General features: G+C 42.2%; 1 protein-coding gene across 2 annotated transcripts in view; it reads right to left on the bottom strand.

Moving 5' to 3' along the window:
* The window catches only part of xkrx (XK related X-linked), a 41,163-nt gene extending 27,165 nt beyond the window's left edge, over positions 1 to 13,998 (bottom strand). The window contains exon 1 of one of the 2 annotated variants that reach the window (XM_043704739.2): positions 13,540 to 13,998. The gene's annotated coding sequence lies outside the window, so the exon portion shown is untranslated. Of the gene's footprint in view, positions 1 to 13,309; positions 13,425 to 13,539 lie in introns of those variants that run through there. The other variant, XM_043704740.2, reaches the window with a different exon arrangement.
* Positions 13,999 to 14,775: the final 777 nt, after the last annotated feature.

Below are 14,775 nucleotides of genomic sequence, written 5' to 3'. Positions count from 1 at the left end.
AGAGGAGTCAGCATAGCTTTGTGCATGGGAGATCACCAGAGCTCTTTGATGAAGTGACCAGGAAGATTGATGAGGGCAGGGTGGTAGACATAGACTATATGGATTTCAGAAAGGCCTTTGATAAGGTTAGGTTGCATAGAATCCAAAGGGAGCTGGCAAATTGGTTACACAATTGGCTTGATGATAGGAAGCAGAGGGTAATAGTGGAATGATGCTTTTTGGACTGGAGGCCTGTGACTAGTGGAGTGTCTCAGGGGTTGGTGCTGGGCCCATTGCTGTTTTGTTATCTATATCAATGATTAGGATGAGAATGCACAAGGCACGAATAGTAAGTTTTCAGATGACACTAAAATAGGTGGTATCGTGGATAGTGAGGAAGGTCATCAGAAATTGCAGCAGGACCTTGATCAGCTGGGGAAATGGGCCAAGGAACGGCAAATGGAATTTAACATAGGTGAGTGTGAGGTCTTGCATTTTGGAAATCAAGGTAGGATTTTCATGGTGAATGGTAGGGCCTTAAGGAGTGTAGTGGAACAGAGGGAGTTCAGGTGCACAGCTCTCAGAGTGGAGTCACAGGTAGACAAGGGAGCGAGTGAGTACGGCCTTTGGCACACTGGCCTTCATCAGTCAGAAGTTGGGAAGTTATGTTGCAACTGTACAGGATGTTGGTGAGGCTGCATTTAGAGTATAGTGTTCAATTTTAGTCACCTTGCTATAGGATGGATGTTACTAAACTAGAAAAAGTGCAGAAGAAATTTACAAGGATGTTGCCAGGACTGAACCATCTGAGTTATAGGGAGAGGTTGGACAAGCTAGGATGTTTTTTCTTTAAGAGTGCAGGAGAATGAGGGGGGGGTTATATAGAAGCGTATAAGACCATGAGAGACCTGGATAGGGTGAATGCACTCAGTCTTTTTCGCATGGTTGGGGAATCAAGGACTAGACAGCGTCAGTTTAAGGTTTATGGGGAAAGAATAAAAGGGAACCTGAGGGCCAACTTTTTTTTTTTTACAGAGGGTGGTACACATATGGAATAAGCAGCCAACAGAAGTGGTTGAGATACATTAAGAACACTTAAAAGGCATTTGGGCAATTACATGGACAAGAAAGGTTTTGAAGGAAATGGACCAACATAAAATGCAGCTTTAGTTAATCTGGTTATATTTTTCAGCAAGATACAATTGCTCTGAAAATCACAGGACTGTACTATACGTACAGCAGCCTATTATTTATGAACAAACATTTCTCCAAACAAATTAACACACAAGTTAGACAAGAATAGTTTAACAACTTAATAGTTAATAGCATTGCTAGAAAGTGCCATGATAGTTTCACTGATATATACAAAACCACCAAAATCTATTATATATCAATTGCAGCCACACAATATGCAAGGCAACTTGTACATTTGGTATGATGCAAATCAGTAGCTATTTTGTGGTAAAGTCTTACAACTGGGATCTTCTCAATGCCAAGAGCTCTGAAGTTAGAAACCAAACCTGACTATGCATAACCCTCCTCACCTCAATTATTTATTATTAAAAACTTACAATTCCCCAGATCGTGATGGACTTTATCCTAGGGTCTTTAATGAAGTGCATTTGTTTTAATTTTCTAAAATTCCTGGATTCTGAAAAAGGTCCCATGAAATGTGACTCATCTATATTCTACTTCTAGTCCTAATTCTATTCTCTGTTCTTCTTCAAGGGAGGAGAGAAAGCAGGAAAATACAAGCCACTTAGCTTAACATGTCAAACAGAATACACTGGATTTTTTTTTAAGAAAGGAGGATATCCTGGGGTACTTAGAAAACTTTAATGCAATTAGGTAGAATCAACGTAGTTTTGTGAAAGGGAGATCATATTCCACCACTCTCTCAAAAAATCCAATATTCCACTTGGATAAAGTGGAACCTGTTGATGTGCTCAAATTAGATTTCTAGAAGGCATTTGACAAAGTGCCTCATCAAAAATGTTAATATGTGAAATAAAAGCATATCGCATAGGAGGTAACATAATGGGACGGATGGAGAATTGGCTAGTAACAGGAAACTGAACAGGCATAAATGGATCATTTTTGGGTTAGCAAATATTAACTAGTGGAGTGCCAGTGGCATCAGTGTTAGGCCTCAACTACGTACAATTAATATCAAATGACAAGGATTAAGGAACCAAATGTATGATTGTTAAATTAAATTTGCTGGAGATCCAAGATGGCGGCGACTCAGCAAGTCTGAGTCGAGAGTGCTCCTCCCAAGACCTAGGCAAAGTGGGCCACCCTCCCCCACCACACTCACCAAAATCAATTAAAAATAGTTTTTACTTAATGTAATTAGTGATTTAGTACTAAATTTATACAGTTCAGTCTCCCATAAAAATGACTAGGGGGAAAGGAGCCCGCAGTTCTCAGCAAGCAGGAGCCCCTCTCCCACCCTCACCAGCTGCAGCTGCCTGCGTCCGCAGCCGCCCCAGGGGACTTACCTACAGAGGCGAGCCTCGCGGAAATAATCTCTAAACTCGATGCTTTCATAGAAGAATCCTGAAGTTGGTGGAATTCATTCTCGGCTGCGTTACAAAAGCATGGCCAAAACATCGAAGAAATTGAATGCCGAGGCGGAGGGGCGGAGCTAAAGGCCGCGACCTCCGAGACCATTGCAGAATCAGCCGTCGATCGGGTCCGGACACTCAAGCAGCAAGTCCGGACCTTAGAAGACGATCTTGAGAATCGAGGTCATAGAAAAAATATTCGTTTGCTGGGCCTTCCCGAACGGGAAGAAGAAGGCGGCCAGCTTACAAGGTTCTTTGAACAGTGGCTTCCGCAGTTATTGAATCTGGAGGCTGGATCAGGCCAGGTAAGGGTAGAATGGGCCTACCGGGTTGCAATACGCGGGCCCGGCTCAAACCAGCGTCCCCGCCCGGTCCTGTTCCGGCTGCAGAGCTACAAGGAGAGGCAGATGCACTTGGAAGCCTCCAGAAATCTTGGGAAAGATCCCCAAGCCATGAATTATAATGGATCCAAGATTATGTTATTTCAGGACTTTTCCCCAGCTCTGGTCCGAAAGTGGAAGGCGTTTGATGAAGCAAAGAAGCGTTTAAGGGATTTAAACATTCAATACTCCTTGTGCTACCCAGCTATACTACGCTTTAGCCATGAAGGGTTCGTGTATAACTTTGGATCACCGGAGAAGGCCAAGGAACTTTTGGACTCTCTTAGACAAATTATAAGAGTTAATTGATGTTGTTTTGCCCTACCCCCACCCCGGTTTACCCCCTTTTTTTTCCTTTCATATGGCTAGGGGGTCTAGTTAATGTAGATGGGGGGGAAGGTGGCGACCTTATCTAATTTTATCTTTGTCCTTGGGAGCAGGGTTGTTTTTCCCCTGTTATTTTGTATTAATATATTTAATTATTATTTGCTGAGACTGTAATGTTATAGTCATATATGTTCATATATGGTATTAGCATTACCAAATATATCCAGGTGTGGGTGTGGGTGTGGGGGACATAGGGCACTTGAATTTTCTTTATCCTATCGTGGGGTGCCTGGGTCAAGGGTGGCACACTGGTTGGGAGAGGTTATGGTGGGGTTTTTTGGAAAGGAAGTGATGCCCCCATTTAAATACGCTTTATACTTTTTTTTTTACTATTTAGAAATAGTTTTTATTATACTGATCTGAATGTACTAAAGAGCTTTTACTTTTGTGAATTTTATATGCTCTATGCTCGGGATGTTTTGGATAAATACGGGTTTTGTTGTGATCTGATGTTAACACATTCCGAGCATGTATATCACTGCTCAATTTATGTGTTATCCGTTGGATTTTTTTTTCCTCTTGAATAATGTAAGAATTTTAATGATACGCTCTGGTTAGTTGGAAGTTAGATGAGTAGTTAGTTGAGTCTTGTCTTTTTTTTTCTCTTGGAATTTTTTTTCTTGTTTGATAGATTTTGGTTATCTTTTATTTAAGATTCAACTGTATATCAATGTTTACACTTGGGTCGTTTTTTTAGTTTTCTTTTGTAAATTTGTAAAAACATCTAAAAAAAATTAAATTTGCTGATGACAAAAGGTAGGTAGGAAAGTAAGTTGTGAAGAGTACATAATCAATAAATATGCCCGTGCAGACTCTTTAAATGAGTGTGCAAGCATTTAGCAAATGTAATATATTGTGAGAAAATGTGAACTTGTCCCCTTTGACAACAAAAATAGAAAAGAAGTACACTATTTAAATTGAGAGATTGCAAAGGTATGAGGAGATCTGGATTTTCTGGTACTTAAAACATCATTTTAATAAAGCAGCAAGTGTTTAGGAAAGCGAGTAGACATGTTTTGTGCAAGAGACAACATTGGTAAGGCCACATCCGTGAGTATGGTGTCCAGTTTCTGTTTCATTTAGAAAAGTATGCAAATACACTGGAAACTATTCAGAGAAGGTGAAATGGATCAATTGGCTGTTCATTAGAACTTGCAGAAGGAGGGTGAAGAGTTGGATTTATCTTGTGAGGAATAGTTGGTTGCAGGCTCAGCCTGTCCACTAGAGTTTAGATGAATAAGAGGTGATTTCAAAAGGTTCACAGGATCCTGAGGGGACTTGGTTAGAGACAAAAAAACTGCAGATGCTTGAATCCAAAATACACAGGCATAAGGCTGGTAGAACACAGCAAACCAGGCGGCATCACATGGAGAAGTCAACATTTCGGGTGTAACCCTTCCTCAGGACAGGGGTGGGTGTGAGTGGAGCTGAAGATAAAGGGGGCAGTGGGGACAGGGTGGTGAAGTGGGGAAAGGTTAAAACAGGTAGAGAGTACGACCTGGTTGGTCAATGAGAGAAATGAATCTGGTTGGTGACAGGGAGTAGTGGAAGAGATGGAGAGGGGCTGTGAATGGAGTCAGGGGATGACAAGGGAGGTTATTTGAAATTGCAGAACTCAATGTTGAATCCTCCAGGCTGTAGACTGCCTGGGCGGGAGATGAGGTGGTGTTCCTCCAATTTGTGGTTTGGTTCACTGTGGCAATGGAGGAGGCCAAGGATGGTCATGTCAGAAGTGGGAAGGGGAATTAAAATGGGCGGTGACTGGGTGGTCCGGTCAGCCCCTGCAGGCCAGGCTCCGATGCTCGGTGAACCGTTCCTAAGTATATGTTTGGTCTCCCTAATGTAGAGAAGACCACACCGGGAGCACCTGGTGCACTAAACTAGGTTGGAGGAGAGGCAGGTACACCTGGAAGGACTGTTTGGGGCCCTGGAAGGTGGTGGGTTGGGGGAGGGGGCGTGGGGGAGGTGGGGGTGTACTTACAGGATTTGCATCTTTTCTGGTTGTAGGGGAAGGCACCTGGGGGTTCGGGGTGGGGGGGGGGCGGAGCATCATCCTTAAACACTTTTTCCAACACTAACTAGACTCCACCGCCAAGAACATCTTCCCCTCACTACCCCTCTCTGCCTTCTGCAAGGACCATTCCCTTCGACAGTCCTTGGTATGCGCCACTCCCCACCAAACCCCCAAGTACCTTCCCCTACAACCGGAAAAGATGCAAAACCTGCTGGTACATCAAACACACACAATCCCTTCCCCACCCCCCTGCCCCCCCTCCCCAACCTCCATTGAAACATAAATCTGAAAGACTATTACCTTAGTTGGAATATTTAAAACAGGGTATATAATTGCAAAGTAAAGGGACTGCTATTTTGGGATAGATGAGAACAATTCCCTCCTCTTAAAGACTATAGACTCTCAATCAAAAAGCATATTCAAAGCAGAGACTTGAACTTTGAATCAAAGCATTTTAAAATATCAGCAGACATTCATTTGAGGGTCAGTGTAATTCAGTAATTCATTTAAAAGGGCTCGTGATAGTACTTTTTATGTATGTTTACAGTATATCACAGTTACCATTCGAATAAGAAATAATCTCATTTTACAATTTCATATTAATTCTACAAATGATTTTCAGTCTGTTATACTTACATAGAACATAGAAAAATACAGCGCAGTACAGGCCCTTTGGCCCTTGATGTTGCGCCAATCCAAGCCCACTTAACCGACACTAGCCCACTATCCTCCATATGCCTATCCAATGCCCGTTTAAATGCCCATAAAGAGGGAGAGTCCACCACTGCTACTGGCAGGGCATTCCATGAACTCACGACTCGCTGAGTAAAGAATCTACCCCTAACATCTGTCCTATACCTACCACCCCTTAATTTAAAGCTATGCCCCCTCGTAATAGCTGACTCCATACGTGGAAAAAGGTTCTCATGGTCAACCCTATCTAAACCCCTAATCATCTTGTACACCTCTATCAAGTCTCCCCTAAACCTTCTTTTCTCCAATGAAAACAGCCCCAAATGTCTCAGCCTTTCCTCATATGATCTTCCTACCATACCAGGCAACATCCTGGTAAACCTCCTCTGCACCCGTTCCAGTGTCTCCACATCCTTCCTCTAGTATGGCGACCAAAACTGCACACAATGCTCCAGATGCGGCCGCACCAGAGTCTTAGACAACTGCAACATGACCTCAGGACTCCAGAACTCAATTCCTCTACCAATAAAAGCCAGTACGCCATATGCCTTCTTCACCCCACTATTTACCTGGGTGGCAACTTTCAGAGATCTGTGTACATGGACACCAAGATCCCTCTGCTCATCCACACTACCAAGTATCCGACCATTAGCCCAGTACCCCATCTTCTTGTTACTTTTACCAAAGTGAATCACCTCACACTTACCTACATTTAACTCCATTTGCCACCTTTCTGCCCAGCTCTGCAGCTTATCTATATCCCGCTGTAACCTGACACATCCTTCCTCACTGTCAACAACTCCACTGACTTTCGTATCATCCGCAAACTTGCTCACTCAACCTCCTAGCCCCTCCTCCAGGTCATTTATAAAAATGACAAATAGCAATGGTCCCAAAACAGATCCTTGCGGAACACCGCTAGTAATTGCACTCCAAGATGAACCTTTACCATCAACTACTACCCTCTGTCTTCTTCCAGCCAGCCAATTCCTAATCCAAACCTCCAACTCACCCTCAATGCCATACCTCCATATTTTTTGCAGTAGCCTACCATGGGGAAGCTTATCAAATGCCTTACTAAAATCCATATACACCACATCTACCGCTTTACCCTTGCCCACCTCCTTAGTCAGCTTCTCAAAGAATTCAATAAGGTTTGTGAGGCACGACCTACCCTTCACAAAACCATGCTGACTATCCTGGATCACAGATGTTCATAAATCCTATCCCTTACAATTCTCTCTACGACTTTGCCCACAACAGAAGTGAGACTCACCGGCCTATAGTTACTAGGGTTATCCGTACTCCCCTTCTTGAACAAGGGAACCACATTTGCTATCCTCCAGTCTTCTGGCACTATTCCTGTAGACAACGAGGACATAAAAATCAAGGCCAATGGCTCTGCAATCTCCTCCCTTGCTTCCCAGAGAATCCTAGGATAAATGCCATCAGGACCAGGGGACTTATCTATTTTCTCCCTTTCCAGAATTTCCAACACCTCTTCCCTACATACCTCAAAGCCGTCCATTCTAATTAATTGTGACTCAGTATTCACATCGGCAACAATATCCTGTTCCTGAGTGAATACTGACGAAAAGTATTCATTCAGTCTCTCCCCAATCTCTTCAGCCTCCACACGCAACTTCCCACTACTATCCTTGACTGGACCTATTCCTACCCTAGTCATTCTTTTATTCCTGACATACCTTTGGGTTTTCCCTAATCCTACCCACTAAGGACTTTTCATGCCCCCTCCTTGCTGCTCTTAGCTCTCTCTTCAGATCCTTCCTGGCTACCTTATAACTCTCAATCGCCCCAACTGAACCTTCACACCTCATCTTTACATAGGCCACCCTCTTCCCTTTAACAAGGGATTCCAATTCCTTATTAAACCACGGCTCCCACACACGACCCTTTCCTTCCTGCCTGACAGGTACATACTTATCAAGGACACTCAATAGTTGCTCCTTGAACAAGTTCCACATATCAATTGCGCCCTTCCCTTGAAACCTACTTTTCCAAGCCACGCTTCCTAAGTCGTGCCTCACCACATCATAATTTCCCTGCCCCCAGCTATAACTCTTGCCCTGCAGTGCACACTTATCCCTCTCCATTACTAGAGTAAAAGTCACCGAATTGTGGTCACTGTCCCCAAAGTGCTCACCTACCTCCAATTCTAACACCTGGCCTGGTTCGTTACCCAGAACCAAATCCAGTATGGCCTCACCTTTTGTTGGCCTGTCTAAATATTCTGTCAGGAAACCCTCCTGCACACATTGGACAAACACCGACCCATCTAACGAACTCGAGCTATAGCTTTCCCAGTCAATATCTGGAAAGTTAAAGTCCCCCATAACAACCACCCTATTACTTTCACTCTTCTCCTGAATCATCCTCGCAATCCTTTCTTCTACATCTATAGGACTATTAGGAGGCCTGCAGAAAACTCCTAACAGGGTGATCTCACCTTTCCTATTCCTAACCTCAGCCCAAACTACCTCAGATGGCGAGTCTTCATCCATCGTCCTTTCCACTGCTGTAATACTATCTTTGACAAGCAATGCCACACCTCCCCCTCTTTTACCCCCACCTCTGATCCTACTAAAACATTTAAACTTATTGCCTAAATATAAAAATATTATTTTGACTGAAGATAATTTAGCCAAACGCACAAAAAATCTGCCAACTGTAAAAAGTACAAACGAGAATCTACATTTTTTCTAAAATTCCAAAAGTCTGCAGTTGGCATGACAGTGGAGAATGTTAATCATAACTTACATAGAGCCTTCGCAATATTCATACTGCACAAATGGCAGGCAATGAGCATTTCCAATAAGAAACAATCTAACCACCACCCTTTGACATTCAATAGTATTACCATCACTGAATCCCCTATGATCAACATTTTTGCTGTTACCATTGACCAGAAACTCAACTGGACTTGCTGCATAGACTCAGTCACCACAAGAGCATGTCAGAAGCTCGTCGAGCTGAAGGGGCAGCACTTAAGGAATGCCAACAGACATAAAACTATGGTATGGCCCTATCCCATTTGTACAACTGTACAAGCCTTATGTGGTTTTGAATCTAGTGGTAATGAAAGAAAGTTAACTGTACTCAGCAGGTAATAACTCAAGCACGGAATTAGGACAGCAATAAGGGGCCATGAAATGACTTTGGCAAGCAAGTTTAAAGACAATCCCGACACATTTTACACATATATTTCAAACAAGATGACAACTAGCAAAATAGTAGGACCACTCAAGGATAAAAGGAGGGAATTTGTGCTTGCAGGCAGAGAACTTTGCATTGCTATTCAACCAGGAGAACGGTATGAAGGATAGAGAGATTTGTGTGGAGCCTGCTAATATGCTAGGGCATTTTGAGATCAAGAAGCGGTGTTGGGTTGCTTGAAGAGCATTAAGGTGAATATGTCCCCAGGACCCGATGGTATCTACCCCAGGTTATGAGAGAGACAAGAGAGAAGACTGACCAAGATCTTAGTATCCTCATGAGTCACTGGAGAGGTCCTTGAGGACTGACAAGTGGCTAATGTTGTTCCTCTGTAAAAGAAGGGAAATAGGGATAATCCAGGAAACTGTAGACTGGGGAAACTCACATTGATGATTGGAAAGCTATTGGAAAGAATTCTTACAGAAAAGATTTACACGCATTTGGAAAAGCATGGCCTGATTAGTGTCAGTCAGCATGGCTTTGTACAGTGTAGGTCATGTCTTACTAACTTGATTTAATTTTTCAAGGGGTTGATACAGGTGATCGATAAGGGTAGAGCAGTGGACATTGTTTACATGGATTTTAGTAAGCCTTTTGACAAGGTCTCTCATGGTACGCTCATCCAGAAAATTAAAATGCATGTGATCCACAGTAACTTGGCTTTCCCACAGAAGACAGAAGATAGTGGTGGAAGGATGTTTTTCAAGTTGAACATCTGCGACTAGTGGTGTTCCACAAGGATCCATAGTGCGAACCGTACTGTTTATGATACATTAAAATGACTTGGAAGAAAACGTAAAAGGGTGGATCAGTAAATTTGCAGACAATACAATGATCGGCAGATAGTGCAGAAGGTAGTCAAATATAGATCGTTGCAGATATGAACACAGAAATGGTAGATTAACTTTAATCCAGGCAATTATGAGACACTGCACTTTGGGAGATCAAATGTTAAGGAACGTATACAGTTAATGGCAGGACCCCTAACAGCATTGTTGTATAGAGGGATCTTAGGTTTCAAGCCCATATCTCTGTGAAAATGGCCATGCAAGTAGATCAGGTGGTAAAGGAAGCATAAGGCATGCTTGCCTTTATTGGTTGGGGAATGAGTACAAGAGTTAGGATGTCATGTTGCAGCTTTCTAGACTTTGAGGCCACACAGAGTATTGTGTTCAATTCTGCTTGCTACATTATAGGAAGGATGTGGAGGCTTTGGAGACAGTGCAGAAGAGGTTTACCAGGATGCTACCTAGATTAGAGTTTACGAACTATAAGGAGAGACTAGAAAAACTCATCGTTTTCTCTGGAGCGAAGGAGGCTGAGGGAAGACTTGATAGAGTCTATAAAATTATGGAATGCACAGATAGGGTCAACAGTCAGGATCTTTTTCCACAAAGTTGAAATATCTAATCCTAGGGCATGCATTTCAGTGTGAGGGGGAAGTTCAAAGGAGATATGAGGGGCAAGGAGAGTGTGTGGAAGGAGTCTAGAATGCGTTGCCAGGGGTGTGGTGGAGGAGGCAGATATGATTGGCATTTAAGGCCCTTTTTGATAAGCACATAAACATGCAAGGAATGGAGGGATATGGACAAAGGGCAGGCAGAATGGATTATTTAATTTGGCATCATGTTTAGCATAACATTGTCGGCAGAAAGAACTGTACAGCACAAGAACAGGCCCATTTACTCTCAAAATTTTAAGTACCATTTCAGATAACAATCAAAGTTGGGCATGCAGGCAAATGAGAACACTGCGTCACAACATCTCGAAAAAAGGATTATCAGAATCATCTTGTCGCATCACTGATTCGACGTCTTGCATTTATCCTTAAGTGCCCATGCACATAGGAACAACTGAATCGGTTAACATCAGGAGGGGAAACTCTGTGACCTTTGATGTGACTGACAGAGCTAGGGAAATGGTTATGCCATATTAGCAAATATGAGGTCCAGAATGTCCTGCAAAGGGAATATTTAAAAGAAATGTAGGAATTTTGAGAAAGGTACACAAGTGAGAGTTTAAAGTTTAGTAGAATAGTCAGACAATCAACAGATATTAAAATCTGTAAGGAACATTCTTGGCGAGATGACATCTGGAATTCGGGAAGAAATACACACATGGCCACATGGGTTCATATTATTTCACATGTAGTCGTTATTATTATTTTATGTACTTGGTCTATCTTGTTTCTATTACAATCATGTTTTGCCATTGGCATCAACAACAAATGCAGCAGTTGAAGAGGAAATTAGTTCCATTAAGACATGAGAATCTTACAAGCACAATACGTATTGCGTAGTATTATTTCACAGTAATAGTTTACTGCCCTTACTGACATGTTTATTACTCTATTTTTGGTTTGTGGTTTATTTACTGATCATTAATCTGTAATTCATTTATTGATTATTAGATTATCTGTATTGCATAATGAAATAATGCATTTTTAAATTGTGCATGGTGTAGAAACCCATCTTGTACATGAACCAATCTGGTGGAAAATGATAAATTATACTACAGTTTGTTCATCATATCAAAAATAATGAATAAAGAGGGGAGATTGTGATAGTAACTTCAGAACTTTAATAACTGCTAATGGATTGAATGCATCAATCAACAAATATAAACTGGTAAACATAAAGGAATTAGCAATAACTCTGCATGGCATAAACGATTAAAGGACAAAGACAAACTTTTAGAGGAATTGAAAGAAATTAGCCATGCTTGGGAAAAGGAGTCAATGCTACATGAACAAAACTGTTTTGACATCTGCTTGACAACTGGCTGATTTATGCCACAAGGGCAAATGACTGCCCTGCAGAAGAATTTAAGGAGTTAATGACAGGAATGCGGTGTCTTCAAACTGTAACAATGAACAGGGAAAATTGAGACATGAGGCTTAACTCATTTACTTGCGAGGTCTTATTTTGATTGCTAAATGCAATAAAGTTTAAATCATTTTTTCAGTACTTGATTTTCTGTGAAATTCCTTAATAAGTAGCTAAATTAAAGGTAACTTGTGGTGACTTACTCACAACATCATTGATTAGAAACTCAACTGGTCTTGCCGCATAAACACCGTGATTACAAACAAGTCAGAAACTATGAATACTGTGGCAAGTAACTCAGCTCCTGGCTCCCCAAAGCTTATCATCTACAAATACGAGTCAGAAATGAGATGAAATACTCCCCATGTGTCTGGATGAGTGCCGCTCCAGCAACACTCAAGAAGCTTGACATCATCCAGGACAAAGCTGCCCACTTGATTGGCAACATGTCCACAAGCATCTACTTTCTCTACCGCTCATGCTCAGTTGCAGCAGTGTGTATTATCCACAAGATGCACTGCAGAAATTCACCAAAGATCCTCAGACACCACCTTCCAAACCCACAAGCACTTTAATCTAGAAAGACAAGGACAGTAGATATATGGGAATGCTGTCTAGATTAGAGTGGTGCTGGAAAAGCACAGCAGGTAAGGCAGCATGCGAGGAGCAGGAAAATCAACGTTTCAGACAAAAGAATGCTACCACCTGGAAGTCCCTTCCAAGTCACTTGCCATCCAGATTTAGAAATATGTCGCCACTCCTTGAATGTTGCTAAATCAAATCCTGGAATTCCCTCCCTTAACGCCAAACCTACAGCATACAGACTACATCAGTTCAAGAAACCAACTCACCACCACTTTCTCAAGAGTGACGGTATATGGGTAATAAACGCCGATCAGCCAGCGACACCCACGTCTTAAGAGTAAATTTAAAAACAACCTTCCCAGTTCAGCACAAAGCACTAGCTCTGGGCACATTTTCATACTGGAATATTTACACACCTTGTTGGTTTCAGGAGTCTACTAACACTTACATAATGCATACATATTCAAAGCGCCAAAAAGATAAACAAAACAAATAATTTTCCTAAGACAGCAACGCCTTTAGGCGCCTGAACATGATCGGAACCAATCCGGTAAAAGGCTGCATTTACAGCTTAGCTTCAGACCAAGAGGTCAAAATCATGCTCCCTTCCTATTTGGAAAATAAGTCTCACGTTCTGCCACTTACCTGTTGACTGAGCTTGCTCTCAGCCGGCGCCTTTACCTCACTCCATTGAGCGTCAGTTCAGAGCCCACTCAGGAAACACCTCCCCGAGAGCCCAGCAGCCCCCGGCGAGAGAAACTCCTCCCAATGACCCCAGAACCCACACCCTTCCCCCATCGGGGGAAAGAAACACCTCAATGTGGGTAGAAAAGAGTAAGAATATCCTTAAAGAAATGGAGAAGATAAACACCAACCTTATGACCTCTGCCCACTGCTGCTTGCTTTCACAACTTTTTTTTGTCGCAGTACAAACTTCGAAAAACTCCGCCTTATTGCTGTAGGAACGTTCGAACTTGAAAGTCCGGAAAGGTTGTTCAAACGATGTTCCGGTTGCCTCAGAGTCGGAGACTATCACAAGATAGTCTGTTACTTCACTTCGTCAAAGGAAACCTACATTACATTTACTTAGCGCGAGTGCAGCCTCGGCAATTAATTGCAGCATTGTGACAGAATCATGGCTCCGATATCTTGCAACACAGTTACACCCAATTACCCTGAGTCAGAAGGCTCGGGTTCAAGTCCCACCTGTTCCAGGGGTGTATGATGATATCTCTGAACTGGCTGATTGGAAAAAATACCTAATGAAGGCATATACCATTCTGTTTGCTCCCTCCACAAATGTTGTCAGACCTGTGGAGTTATTTCAGTTTTTATTTCATTTACAGGGACATATGAATACTGATAGGCTTGCCCCTGACGCATTAAAGGTCACGTCTTTAGTGTTGGATAGGCTTTGCCAGCTCATTGGAAGGCACAGAAGCTGGCTAGAATTTTATGTCTCCGGCAAATCTTAAACGTGGACGTATTATGGTCATGTAATTATTTAAACAGCAGGTACCTGAAATATTTGTCTTGCGGTTTTCATTAAACTTTCAATTGCTAAGACTCAATATATGGAAGACGACCAAAGAATACGTCCTCCCAAACCACCAGATAGATAATCGCAGATAGTGGAATGCTTGTTCTGACTCGGAGAAGTGCATAAGGTTAGGTCATTATGCGTTACTCTTTTACAAAACTCAATACAATATACAAAAACAGTTGCACTTTCCACCGCTGCTGTAGGACAAAAATAGAAACAAGTCCACTGAAATTAATTCCAGCAGCACCAGTTTGCCTTCTCCTAAACTGTGTGATTCAAATAGGATGAACACAAAGATCCACCAGAAGAAAAATGAGACCCTCACCAGAGAATCCAAAAAAAAGAATTAACTTCCACCCCTCTAGATACTTCACTGCTAATAATTCAGTCTTCTGAAAAATGGCATACTTCCCATTGGCTCATATTACCAATGGTAACCAAAGTGCCTGTTATAGGAGGGCCAGAGATAATGTGTTCCTTCTGCAGGGGAATAGATGTTCATGTTTCTTCTGGCTATTCTGTAAATAAGGAAAAAACACCATTTTGTGGAAGGTCAGTGAAGCTTGGA

Source organism: Chiloscyllium plagiosum, unplaced genomic scaffold (assembly GCF_037043375.1).
Source record: "Chiloscyllium plagiosum isolate Xiang-an unplaced genomic scaffold, Cpla_swu_hap1 HiC_scaffold_11, whole genome shotgun sequence".
Lineage (NCBI taxonomy): Eukaryota > Metazoa > Chordata > Chondrichthyes > Orectolobiformes > Hemiscylliidae > Chiloscyllium > Chiloscyllium plagiosum.
The sequence above is the reverse complement of the archived record's forward strand: the minus strand, read 5'-3'. Positions and strand labels throughout refer to the sequence as shown.